General features: G+C 32.2%; 1 non-coding gene across 1 annotated transcript; it reads left to right on the top strand.

Annotated features, from left to right (window-relative positions):
• Positions 1-10,339: 10,339 nt before the first annotated feature.
• Positions 10,340-10,413, top strand: TRNAV-AAC (transfer RNA valine (anticodon AAC)). Its single transcript has one exon. It is a non-coding gene; the product is annotated as a tRNA-Val (tRNA).
• The last annotated feature ends 3,866 nt before the right edge of the window (positions 10,414-14,279 follow it).

Below are 14,279 nucleotides of genomic sequence, written 5' to 3'. Positions count from 1 at the left end.
TGATGAACAGTTACGTTTCATTGAGGAACCAGGAGAGGTTTTGGATTGGGAAACCAAAACGCTCAAGCACAGCAAAATTCCAATCGTTAGGGTTCGTTGGAACTCGAGAGGTGGACCGGAGTTCACGTGGGAACGCGAGGATCAAATGATGAAAAAGTATCTCACCTTTTTGAAGGGCTGACCAAACACAGAAAACCGCGAAACCCGGCAAACCGTCAGAAATCACCGGAGGTATGAATTAAATTTCGGGACGAAATTTCTTTCTACTAGGGGATGATATGACAAACTGAAAATTTGTCTTACTTTTTCAGACACTCATCACGACTTGACTCAAATTTTCGGGACGAAAATTCTTTAACATGGGAATGATGTGACAATCGTCAATTTCAGGTTAACTCCGTTAACTCAACTCCGTCAATTCAAACTTAAGATCACTGAATCTATAACGCACACTTCATTACATTTAAACTAGGGTTTAAATGACGCTTAACACTTACTACATGTGTAGTCTTTCGGGAATTGCACCGAAACGCAAACGAGTTGACACAAACGATTGGTGAATAAACGAAAAACGTCAAAACAGTAATTATGTGATAATTATGTGTTAGACTTATGTGTTATTTGATAACATCGTTATAAACACTAACTCAAGATGTAAACAAGTTAGTTTAATCTAGGAAAAGTAATACTTAGAAGTGGAGGGGCCAAAGTGTAACATAGTATTATTATAAATAATAATAATAATAATAAACCCTAACTATTCTTTTCTTTTCCCACACATCCCGATCGGAACCCCAAACCCTTGGCTACTTGGCTGCCGTCACCTATACACACACATACAACCATCAATTTCAACTTTTGATCGAAGATTAAGGTGCTAGGAATGTATAAACGACTATCCTATGCATCCTTTATACTTGATTTTGATGTTTAATGGGTTAATTGAAAACCCTAAAAGCCGATTTTATGTGTGTATGTAATTAATATGATTGTTGTTGATTTGATGATGATTTGATAACTAGATTGGATATTGTTACATGTTAATTGCTTGTGTCTTTGATTTGAGTTCAAACAAAAACCCTAATCATGTATGTAATGTGTAATTGATGTGCATGGATAGTGTTTATGGAGTCTAGAGTGTTATATGAATGCATGATGGTCCATAGATAGTTAATATGTTGAGTTTGGATGCAAACAGTTTCTGGACAGATTGTGTTATTGATGTTTAATTGACTGTAACGAAGTGTAAATTTGAAAATTGGTTGAGATTATTGATACTACAGTAAACTAGGTTGAGTCTAGTTTCTAAAGAATATAAATTTGTAATTTTTGGACAAGTAAAGGTTAACTTTTATGATTTTACAAAAACATTATGCAAAGATGAGTTGTTACACCTGCTGTTAGGTTGTTTTGTAAATGTTATATCTCATGAACTACGAGACCAATTGGGTTGGTTCCACTTCTGGAAGTTGACTCATTGAGTTAGAAACCTAACCCAAGTGGTCTTGCATTTATTGGATTTTTCGTTTAACAGGAATTTCAAATAACATTCTGTTGCGCATGAATTTGACTGTCATGAGTTTGCTGTAATGATTTGATGATTGTGAGAGATCTATATGGAATAAAAATATAATAAAATATGTTCTGGAAACCTAAGACATATATGCTTTTGTGATGATTTTTGGTAAATTAATTGTGATGCTGTGATCGGTGAGATAGTACAATCTTTCAAGTAGAATTTCTGTCTCGGTGAAACTAGCTGCTGAGTTTTGTGAAATTGCATGAAACATGATACTTGCTATATAGTTGTTATGTTTCGACCAAATTGCCCTTGCGGGGAATAATTGCTAATTGATTGTCATGATTTGACCAAATTGCCCTCATGGGGAATAATGGCTAGTTAATTGTTATGTGTTGACCAAATTGCCCTTACGGGGAGTAATCGCTAGTGATGTACTTTATGAATACGTGACACGTAAATAATTGCTTACACATGTAACGTGTCACAAATACACTTGTTAAAGTCACACACGATTTACAAACGAAACACGAAACATGTTATGTGCATAGGTATTATGTGCCGGGTCTAGAGACTCGATAATATTCCGACACTTAGAAAAATCTCTTTATTGTTTTAGAACGCTAGAGAGAGTTTTTCTGTGACACGCATCTTGGTGAATTATTTTGGGAATACTTCGCAAACAGTGAGTTTCACTTTCCCCTTTTAAACTTTTTAAACGTTTTTCACTTGGGGGAGATAACATACTCCGAAAACGCATTTAAGATTTTGTTAATATAGATTATATATCACTTGTAAAGACTAAGTGGCAAACGCGTTAACTAAAGTCCTTCATTCACATCGAACCGTTTAATATTGGATAATAGCGAGTCATTGTTGAGTTCTACTACTGGGTTTGACAAACCCCACCCAACGCTAAACTCGACTGGAGGTCGAGTGGGTGTAATCTTGGCTAAACACATACCATGGTCTGGATGACCTGGTGGCAAGGCAAATGATAAACAGTCAGCTTCGGTGTCGAACACTTAGTGATACTTGTTTTATAGGCTAGCTACCTATAGATATATAATTGACATAACATTATCTGGTAAAGCAAAACGCTGTAACGCAAAACGCTGTAACGCAAAACGCTTAACGCAAAACGCTGAACGCAAACGCTAAACATTTATTTTTATATAAACTTGTGAACTCACCAACCTTGTGTTGACACTTTTAGTGTGTTATTCTCAGGTAGCCGAGGCGGGCGCGCGGTTTAGGAACATGCATTGCTTGAAATATTTTTAATTATGTAAACTTATTTTAAACTGTGATCATTGGGTTTTAAGTCGTCCTGCGTGACATAACATTGTTTTCTATGGTTTTACGCTTCCGCATTTAATTACTCGTAAACGTTTTCATGGTTTTGAAACTTTGTTTTATGGTTTGATTATAACTAATGATTCCGATCCTGTTAGTTCACACCCTCTGACGGTAAAACTCCGTTAGTGGATTTTGAGGGTGTGACATGATTACACCTATTAAATTATTTATGTTGGTATGCTATATATATTTATTATATATGTGGTACGTGTAAGCAGGTGTATGTACGGTATGCGGACTCTATGCCTAACATAATAAATTAGGATGGAAAATCCTTCTAAACTTCTGTTTGGACATGGACGTGGCATGTGATAGCATAGTTAAGGACTATGGACCTTATATGTGTTGTAGATATAGGTGTCAGCATAGGAAAGGACTACGGACCTTATACATGTTGCAAATGTAATGTGGTAGCATAGGGGAGGAATGCGGACCTCGTACGTGCTATGATATAGGTGACAGCAAAGGGAAGGACGGCGAGCCTTGTATGTGCTGTTAATGTATGATGGTATATGGAATGATCGCGGACCTTGTACGTACCATGAATGATGAACACAGGTAAGGACTGGGGACCTTGTATGTGTTCATGACCTTGAGTATAGGTATAGACGGCGGACTATATACATACTCTTGGTAGGTTAAGGTAAGTGTTGAACATGAATGTGCTAAATATATATACGTATGGTCAAATGTTAATAAAGTTTGTATGAATATATGAATGTGGACAGCTTATTAATTGTATGTGTATCTTCGGATATGAATGTATGGATGTGTAAGTATGGCTTGTTGTCTGTTAAAACTAGAACTCACTCAGCATAGCTGACTATTAGTATGCATGCAGGTAGTTGATTACGGAAAGAAATGGAGCTAGGAGTGCACGCAGGGTTATCCATACAGTGTTGGTATCCAAAGAGTCATTTTAGAAAGAAAGTATTATGTAAATGTAATAACATTCCGTGAAAGTTTTTGTAAACTCTGATAATTAAGCTGTGTTCAAGTGTAAATCCAACTGTTAGTAGGGTTATCGGGTCCGATGCCTTACACTTTGCCACCACAACCCCATTCCCTTACACATCAGATTTCGCCAGAGAACGATTCTCACCCGAAAACCTTTGCTCGTTTTTATCTCCGGCACTATCTTCGTCTCCGAGCACTACCAAATCTGTCACCGAGCACCTCTATATCCGTCATCGAGCACCACCTCCGACACCTTCTTTTTGGGTATAACAAATTTTTCAAGAATCGCCCAACCATTATAATCATCAACATCTCGTCGATCAGAAGAAGCCAAACTCAATTCATAGTTATCTTGGGTAGCAAATAAAGATGTTAACTTGTTTGAGATTAGGATTATTGATTGAAATTGGAAACGAGTATGAAATTTAAGGATGTGGCGTTTTGTACGAGGGGTGCAAAATGGGAAAAAGATGGATGTGAAGAAGTTAGAAGGTGAGTATGAAGAAGTTGGATACTAGCTTATTTTGTAAGGCCATAAAAGCACTTTTCATATCTTTTTTAAAAAATAGTCTTTTGAGGCTTATGTTTGCAAGCCTGCAGACCTTTTATGCAGAAACAAACATAACCTAAGTGTTCATAGATATGTTATAGAAAGCAAATTGTTTAATATAGTTTTTTTTTCTTTTCAAATTAACTAATTCTGAGAACTTTATTTAAAACATAAATTCTGTGATTTGTGCAACATGAGTATTATAAATTTGAGACCAAATTTGTAATTACAAAGATATGTCCTTTATTTTCGAAATTACATACTTTGTACTTTACGTTTCCAACTACTACATTGTTTGTCCTTTGACCCTAACCAGGTTAATTTTTCTCGTTAATACACACACACACACACACACACATATATATAAATTAAGTTTTTTAATTGCTTTTTATTTAATAAAATATTTTTAATTAAATAGGTAAAATGATCAATTTGACCCTCATGTGCAGGCGTATGACCTAACTTAACGAGAAAAAGTAACTGGGTTATGGTCAAATGACAAACGGTATAGTATTTGAAAATCTCAAGTACAAATTATTTCAATTTGGCATGTAAAGGACAATCATTTAATTTGAAACAAATATAAAGGATAGTTTTTGTAATTCCGTCTAAATTTGAAGATTTTTTCAGATAGTCACATGTAGGGGTATTAAAAAAATCCGAATCCGAATTATCTGAAATTTCGGTTTTCCGAATTTTTGGTTTTGGATTCAGATTTGGATTCGGATATTAGTTTTGAAAATTTTCGGATATTTCGGATATTCGATATCCGAAATTTTAAATTTGATTATTTTTAATTAGTTTATATACATAAATATATATATTGTTAGAAACGGGGTTGGATATGGTAAAAAACAAGTTTTACGTAAGAATGGTGAGAATAGATCCTGACCGTACGTAATTAAGATTGATGGTCAAGATCTACTTTGTTAATAATTTTAAAAACTGATTGATTTCTTAATGATAATAAGGGCAAATCGGTCCAATTTTTTAGGCTTACTAAATGATCCCCCATTTAAATTCCAGAAAATTTGCACTTTCTATCACACGGTTTGCAAAATCCAAGGAGGATTAAATTCCAAATTAATATAAAATCTTTCCTAAAATTTAATAAATCTTCGCAACAAGCATTCTGTTTTCAAAATATTTCGTTTAAATCTTTTCAATAAGAATATAAAACTAAAACAACACTAATACTTTCTTTGTAGTTGTTCTTGTGTTGTTATTGTATGGGTGGTGTTGTTGGTGGTGTTATTTAAATAGCACAATTATTTACAGTACATTGTAAAACCAACACAAATATGTTTTACCAGCACATACGGTAAACATTAGCAGCACATAATTAATTTTCAAGATGTAGAATTAAACATGCACACCTTTATAATTAATATATAATATTTCTGATTTATCTATCGTGAACTTCTCTTCCATAAATATAGGAGACACAACAAAATGGCCGAATCAATTTTTTTTTTGAAGTACTATAATGCCCTTTCTTATTTATTTATTAATTTTCATGTGTCATCTTTTAATTGGTTCCTATCATTCTCACAAAAAACACATTTTTTATTTGATCCTACCTCTTTACAAACCCCTAAAATCCCTTATATCAGTTATTAGCATACGCCGTTATCCCCATTAAGCAATCGAACTTTTCACGCCATCGACTCCAACACGACCACTCGCTAAAACTTAGTTCTTCGCATCTCTCTAGTAACCACTCTATCGACTTTTGTCGGCCTTTGCTGCATTGAAGTTATTACTTCTGTGGTTACCGACTTTCACCGGGTCAATAGATAACTCAATTTTCTTTGGTCATCAATATTCCATGCGTGTTCTTATTTGAGTGTCATTTATTAGAATTGTGGAACACAGGAAAAGGTAGGTGAAAGTCTTGAAGAGATCGAACTGGATGTATTTTTCTTTTTTATTTTATTTTTTGGTATTAGGAATTTGGATATCCAAAATTTCGGATATCAAAATTCACTATCCGAAGTTTTCGGATATCCTAAATCCGGATATCCGATTTTGAGCACCCCTAGTCACATGTAGATGATTTAAAAATTTTAGAAAGTAGATTAAATGTTAATATGTAATAATAATGAGAAGTAAGAATCGAATTGTTAGCACAAACACACAAACACAGTAAAACAAAAATAAAAAAGAAAATACAGATACAAATAATTATAATCTATAATATATATAAATAAAACCCTTAAAATCCTACGTGTGGTAATGTGGTCGCTCCCTCCTTTTATGGAAATCACCAGATTACTTGATTTTTAAATGGAGACATCTCATTGATTTAACCCAAATTCATGGGTATGGGTCTTACCAAAATCAGATAGCTCTTAAACGGGTTATAACATCTCATTAAATTAAAAATAATCTTACCAATTATTTGATATGAAAATCCTATAAAATAGGGATATACTAAAATTTAATATCTAATTTAAAAAGAAAAAGATATTATTTATAATTAATAAACAATTTTATAGTAAAAACATACGCGGGTCATGGGTCACCAAATCCAGATAGCTTTTAAACGGGTTATAACATATCATTTATTTATGAAACCCTTTCATCATCAAACCCTAAGTATATTAAAATCCAAAAAATAAATATTAAAAAACGAAAAATGTAAAACAACCATTCTCTTAAGTCATCATATTGCTTTATTTGTAAATGAAAGTTTCTTACGCATTTGACCTGAATTCACGGGTAAAGGTCTCACCAAACCTAGATAGCTCTTAAACGGGTTATAACATCTCATTATATTAAAAATTAATCTCACAAAATATTTGATATGAAAATCCTATAAAATAGGGATATACTAAAAATTAATATACTATTTTATTTAAAAAAAGATATTATTTATAATTAAAAAAACAATTTTATAGTAAAGAAAATAAACGGGTAATGGGTATCATCAAGCCCAGATAACTTTTGAACCGGATTATAACATATCATTTATTTGTGAAACCATTTTATCATCAAACCTCAAGTATATTAATTATTAACTTTCTTACAATTAATAAAATTAAAATCCAAATATACATATATAAATATTAAAAACGAATAATGTAAAACAACCCCATCATACGAGGGATAAACATAAAATATGATTGATGACGCATGCAAATTTTATCGGTTAAATATGGGAAAAGAATAACATGTTGAAATGTTTATCTAAAAAGATAGAAACTTCTATATAAACCGACATGCATATAGCGAGAGCGTTGATAATATTTGAAACCTTCTATATATAGGTAGCATTTTATAAAGAAAATAAATCACTTTATTAATATATTAAAGGTAGCATTTTGAAAAGATTTCACTTGAATTAAATTTAATTAAAAAGTTTTTTTTTAAATATATAAATTACTGTTATGTAAGGTGAATCAAACTTGAAGGACCAAACATGCTAAATATCTAGAAAAGAATTGTTATAAAAAATATAATAAAGTTACATAATCTCGATAGATAATGCGAACCAGTTATAATTGAGTGAATTGACAATCGAAAGCTTATATAAGAAAAAAAATCAGTTAGAAAAGTTCACGTCAAAACATGTATAAAACTAAACACGCCGCATCGACAAGAACGTTTATAACAGAACTTCCAAACTTATATCAAACCATGAAAAAAATTGTGATGGGCTAAAAACATAACATACTATCTTTTTTAAGTATTATGTAAATGTTTACTAAGATAACGTGTTTATTTAATTATTTTACAAAGTATGTTTTTAAAATTACTAATTTAAGTATCATATAAAGAATAGGACAAAAAGCGGATTTGTGTGAGATGAAATATTATTTGCATATTCATGAAATATTCATACAAAACGGTTTGCAGGGCGATTCGACCTTTTCTAAAGTCCTAATAAGTTTTAAAATCATTGTATCTTCTTTCAAGAACATACATTTTGTTTACGATCCTTGAAAATAGATGATAAAATTAGCTCACGACCATTAAAAAGAGTTACTAGTGCATCTAATATTCCTTGACCCCCTAATTAAGTTATCGCCTTTAAAGTAACTTAAACGAATACGACAAAAGTTACTTGTTATCAAGTGAGTTAGACGCCTTACAACTTATTGCTCGAAATCCCTCATGCACATCTGAGTTAGACAAGACACCACGTCTACAATAAATGCATTTGTCAAGTTTAAAATCACAGTTTATTATAATATGTTCCAATAACTATGCCGCTATTCAAGTTCACGCGTTGTTTGTTGTATTATTTTTCATAAATATTTTTACATTTAGGTGTTTCTTATAAGAAACAAAATTTATTGCTATCCATGGTTCGATAGCTGCCAGAAAATGTGGTGTGGCAATCTCAAATCAATAAGACTTGGCTAACATTATTTAAGTTGTAGCTTTCTATATATCATATGAAAAGACAATTCGTTTCCAAGTTGATACAACAAATCAAACCTCGATTTTGAGAGGAAAAATAACATGTGTGCCAATAGTGCTTATGACTTCATGCCGATCATATGAAGTCTAGAAGGCCGATCGTTTGAGTCTTTTTATAAACAATATATAGAAATAGATACCCACAAGAATATTGTGGGGTTAAACCCATATAATGTTAAAATAGGACAGTTTGATTAGCACAATAAGTTGATGTATGTGTATCTATGGCGCGTACGTATATTACATATGTGCACAAAGTTCGTGAGAGAAAAAATAAATAAAAATAGGCATGGGTTTATCAGCGTACCCAGCCTTAATCAGGTAAGATCAAATTAAATAATATTTTTTGAGTTTTAATTTTCTAACTATTTTCAATAATAATAACAACATATAGCATGGCTTTTACAGGATGTTGCATAATCAAGTAGAATAATGTAGAGTTGGTAAAGAATCTTAAAATATTTTTTTAAATAACATGCCAAACATTAATAATAACTAAGTTAACAACCCAATTAAATTTAAATTAAACCAAACTACTAGTAGTGAGTGTTTCTATCTTCTATAGCGAGTAGTCGGATTTTAAAAAATGTTAACAAAAAAACTACTTTATAAAAAAAAGTACTCGGCATGCATATGATTTTACTATACATTATTTTATATGTACAATTTCATTTATAAACAATATTTTAAGTCATTAGAACTTGTTACCAGAAAACTCATGTGATAAGGTAACATCATGTTAACCAACGAGATTAGATAAATTACAACTTGTTTTATGCATGTGGCATTCAAGAGGTTATCATAGGAAATTAAGTAGGGGAAGAAAGATTAAAATTAACCTAGAGCCCCGGCTAGTGATGAATAAAATGTTTACCACTAAACCACCGCTTGAAGGTTAAATAAATAGTTAATGATCTCATATTAGCCCATCACATAGTAGACAGAATCAAGCAAATATCAACCCCAATCCTACAATAGAACCAAAAAAATAAGGCTCAAGGCTGCACCCTAAGTGGCTGTCTGGCTGAGTCCCTTAGCAGTTAGCACAATGTTTCATGGAATATGCTGGTTGGGTTTTAATGGGCTTATTGTAAGGCCAGTTCATAGCATGCCCAATAGGCCAGTGTGCTACACAATGAAGGCCCATCTGAAACCAACTAACAGGGTATAATTTTTGACGAGTTCCACCCGTGTTAAACTTAATAGGACTTTACTTATTTGCTAATAAATATGATAAATGCTAGATTTCTGATGCTTCGTATATAAACGAACCAGGTCGCACTTACAAAAATCATATATCTACAAATGATGAGCTTGTTTCACTTACTTTCTTTGCTCGATCGAAAGTATGACAAAATATAAAAAATAAACACAATAATAATTATCAAATGCAGTTGCTCTAATTATTACTACATATTTACTCACTAACTAATGACTGTTGATTTAATTGTAAATGCACTTTTGAATTATTACTTTTTTATTTGGAAAAAAACAATATACATTATCAATTTTCCAAAGGCTGACAACATGGTTTCGTGGTGTAGTTGGTTATCACGTCAGTCTAACACACTGAAGGTCTCCGGTTCGAACCCGGGCGAAGCCACATAAGATGTAATTTTTTGGCTCAGCAGAGATCTAAAAACACCCGAACCTGTAACAAAGATTATCCATGGCTGCTGTTCCAGTTACTTGTGTTTGGTGTTCTTGAAACTATGCTTATAATTTGTCAGTGTCTATAATATGTCGATCGTTTACACATGTCAAGTTCAGGTTACATATATCATTTAACTTTTAAGTGGTGTCCGACATTAAATATATGGGTTTTTTTTTTCTTCTTATCATTGTCAATGCATTAACCTAACACGACTGCAATAACCGTTTGACTCAAATGATTCTTGCATACGATTTACTTAGCAGATGGTAGGAAAATCCTTAATATTTCAGTTAGTAGCCACGAGTGGAGAAAACGGTGGCTTGAGTACATCACGGTTTCAAATCTCTTGCTCTGCAATTTCATTGTTATTTTATTTATTAATGGTTTAACGTTTATACAAATTCGGATTAATATTTGTAAATTGAAAAATGTAGTACACAAGGGCGGAGACTATAAACAAAGTTTGTGAAATCTCCACATAAGAAAAACACCGGTCAGATAATGTTAGCTTACACATATGAAAAACATTATCCTTCAAAAACATCAAAATCTCCGCAATAAAAAGATCCAAAGTACCCAAAAGCCTTATCACATCATTAGCACATTTAAAATAATAATAATAATAATCGTCCCCACCATCTTTTCGTTCTTTTTTAGTCAATGGCGAATCATGAATTTTTTCCAATGGGTTCACTATTTTCATACACTACAATTTCATATGACTGGACATAGAAATTTTCGGATCAATTCGACAGTTTGAGTCAGGTAGGGGCGGCTCATTCATTCTAGAGGCCTAAAGCGAATAAGAACTCGGGCCTTTCACAAAAAATATAACTTTTGTTTAAAATCCTAACACACGCGGTTTCCCAATTGAAAACTCCCTTCTTGTACTCAATACAATAATCATAACCCAACAACTTTGGTAGTCATCTCGATTGAGCCGGTTTCGTAACCACAGACAGGCACCCCAACAAATAATGGCGTCAATTCCAGACTGTCATGAAAAAAAAAAAGAAAAACTAAAAGATGAAGTCGATATTACATATACTCAAGTTGATCTTTATCTATATTGAATTACCTCTTTAAATCATTTAACATCATTTTAATGTGACACGACCACCAGTCGATATTACTTTTTGCTAGATTTTTAGATTTGTTAATTATATGAGCTTTTGGTTCTATTAAAAAGTTTTATAATTGTTCATATTTTGTTGTTTGTACATGCTTTCTTCACAGAATCCCTTGAAATAATGAAAGATTTAACTATTCATAAAGGACCAACCATAAAATGGGGGCAAAAGTTAAGGCTAGGTTGGGTATAGGTGATCGTGTCACATAAACGTACCGGAAAAAAAAACGTATGTATTTTTACCATTCATTCTTTTTATTGATACCGGTGTAACCGGTAAATTTATATGCAATTTTAGCAACACTATATGTTCTTTTATTGACACCAATCTACCTTGCTAATCCATTTTAGCAATTTCTTATATACTAATGAGTAATATTTAATAGATGTTTATGTGTAATATAATTTAAGGGTAAGCAATAACAATTATAATAGAACATAGAAAGCAAAACTTATGGCAATTTAAAGCAAATGTATTTCATAATGTGTCAGTCAGTTTATAAGCAAATGTTGATAAATGTGTATCTATAATATGCTTGATATGGGGTAATGTAATAAAATGAATGTAAAAATGAAATGAACGAGGTAATGGAATGGATAATCATCATTTTATTATTTTGTTTGGTTATCATGTGCGAATGGAATGAATTATTACTTTGTGTTGTTTGGTAGATGAAGGAATAAAATAAAATTAGTGGTGACTCGAGGTGGTGGTGGTGGTGGATGGCAGCGATGATCGGTGGCGACGGAGATGGTGGATGGAAAAATTGGTCGGAGGTGGTGGTGATGGAGGAGGAGGATAGCGACAGTGGTACCCTGGTGGGTGGCAGTGGTGATCGATGGCGGTGATGGGTGGCGGCGGTGGTGGGTGGCGGCGGTGGTGGGTGACGGGTGGGGGCACATGTAGTTGTGGAGGTGATGTAGGGTGAAAGATTGAATGAAATGGAAAAAAAAAGACATAGGTGGTGGATGTAATGAATTTGAGTTGTTTTAATGGGAACTAGGATATAGCCCGTGTGATACACGGGTGGTTAAAAAGAAAACAAAAAAGTTAAATTTAATAATATACATAATAACATACTTTATGAATTTATAAGATATAAATAATTTTTTTTTCTAAAACACATAGATTGGTAAGAATATCTTGTATTTGTATTTTAAAAGAAATCAAAATGTAAGGTTGTGAATCTATAACAATTAAGAAAAAGAGAAGGTTAATATCAATTCATTCTAGGTGAGTTGGTAAGCCAAAAACATTTTTAAATTAAGGTAGTGAGTTTAATTCCTACCAACAACATATTTTTCATTTTATCATTCATTAAATGAAAATTGTAAAAATGGAAAGTTATACACTTGGCACCTATGTGGAGGGTCTAGTTGAATGACATGTGGAGAGAATGTGTTGCTATAGGTAGATAATGGACTAGCTAATCTGACTACTATATTAAAGCAATACATAGTTTCCAGATGACCTTTAACTAAGTTATCCACGTAAGATTTCACCTCAACAATTTTCAAAATTATAATTTACGCACAAGTTTTCATTTTTACAATTCATAAATTGTAAAATGAAAATATGTTGTTGGTGAGAATCAAACTCACCACCTTGTTATTAAAATGCTTGTAACTTACCAACTCAACCATGATGAATTGATGTTAACCTTATCTTTTTTTAATCAATATAGATTCACAAGATATGTTATTATGTATATTATTAAATTTAATTTAATTTTGATATTTTTTAACCACCCGTATATCACACAAACTATATCCTAGTTGATCATTCTATTAACCAACCAAACATTTTTTAGCATTGATCTATTCTATTCCGCCTCTCATTTCTGCATATCAAACACTACCTAAGCATCTAATAAAGAATTACAAAAACAACTATCGTCATAAATCAACGCAATTAACATATAGTTCAATGAATCTAATTTAAAGAAATACTATGATTTGTGCGATTTTAAAATTGTTTATAAGGCTTTCAGTATGAGTTAAATAGGCACATTATTTATGCGATTGTTGTTATATGTATATCTTGGTCTTAAAGTATAATACTTGATTGTTGGAATCTTGGAGATGGGGCCTAATGAAAAAATGTGTTGTACATCCTATTGAGACATGTGACAACTGTAAATAAAAAAATTAAAATCATTCTGAATATCAAGCTACCCATATAAGAAAAGCCGTTGTGATTGTAGTGTAATAGAAAAGCATATTCCGCTAGCATTACACTACAACAAAATCGATAACTGAAAAGTATATAGTTTATTAAGTTAGTAAAATATTTCATGTTTCACATTAGTAAACCAAACTTTACCAATGAATTACTGACGAATATTGCCTTCGGTGATACACATGTTTTTTTAGTTTAAGTGATGCGGCATGATAGTGTTAGGGAATGAATTAAGGGTTAGGCCATCAAAAAAAAGTAGCCTCCACGTACCCTTTTTCAAAAGATAATAATTATATATCGCGAGGGTATTATTTTGTTTTTAAATACAGATCGCTCATTCTTGTATTCTTGACCTTTTACTTCCTTGAACTAGGGTCTCTTAGTTCAAATTTTTATTGTTCAGGTTGTAAAGTTCTTAAGATAGTAACCATAATGTAATGTCTAAATGTGATTATTAGGCCTGAGTATCTGACTTGAAGACCTTGATTCCAAGTTCATGTAAAGAAA

Source organism: Bidens hawaiensis, unplaced genomic scaffold (assembly GCF_021521415.1).
Source record: "Bidens hawaiensis isolate Kalapana, Puna unplaced genomic scaffold, B.hawaiensis_p1.1 tig00012283_1, whole genome shotgun sequence".
Classification (NCBI taxonomy): Eukaryota; Viridiplantae; Streptophyta; class Magnoliopsida; order Asterales; family Asteraceae; genus Bidens; species Bidens hawaiensis.
Note: the sequence above shows the minus strand (reverse complement) of the source record. Positions and strands in the feature narration are given on the sequence as shown.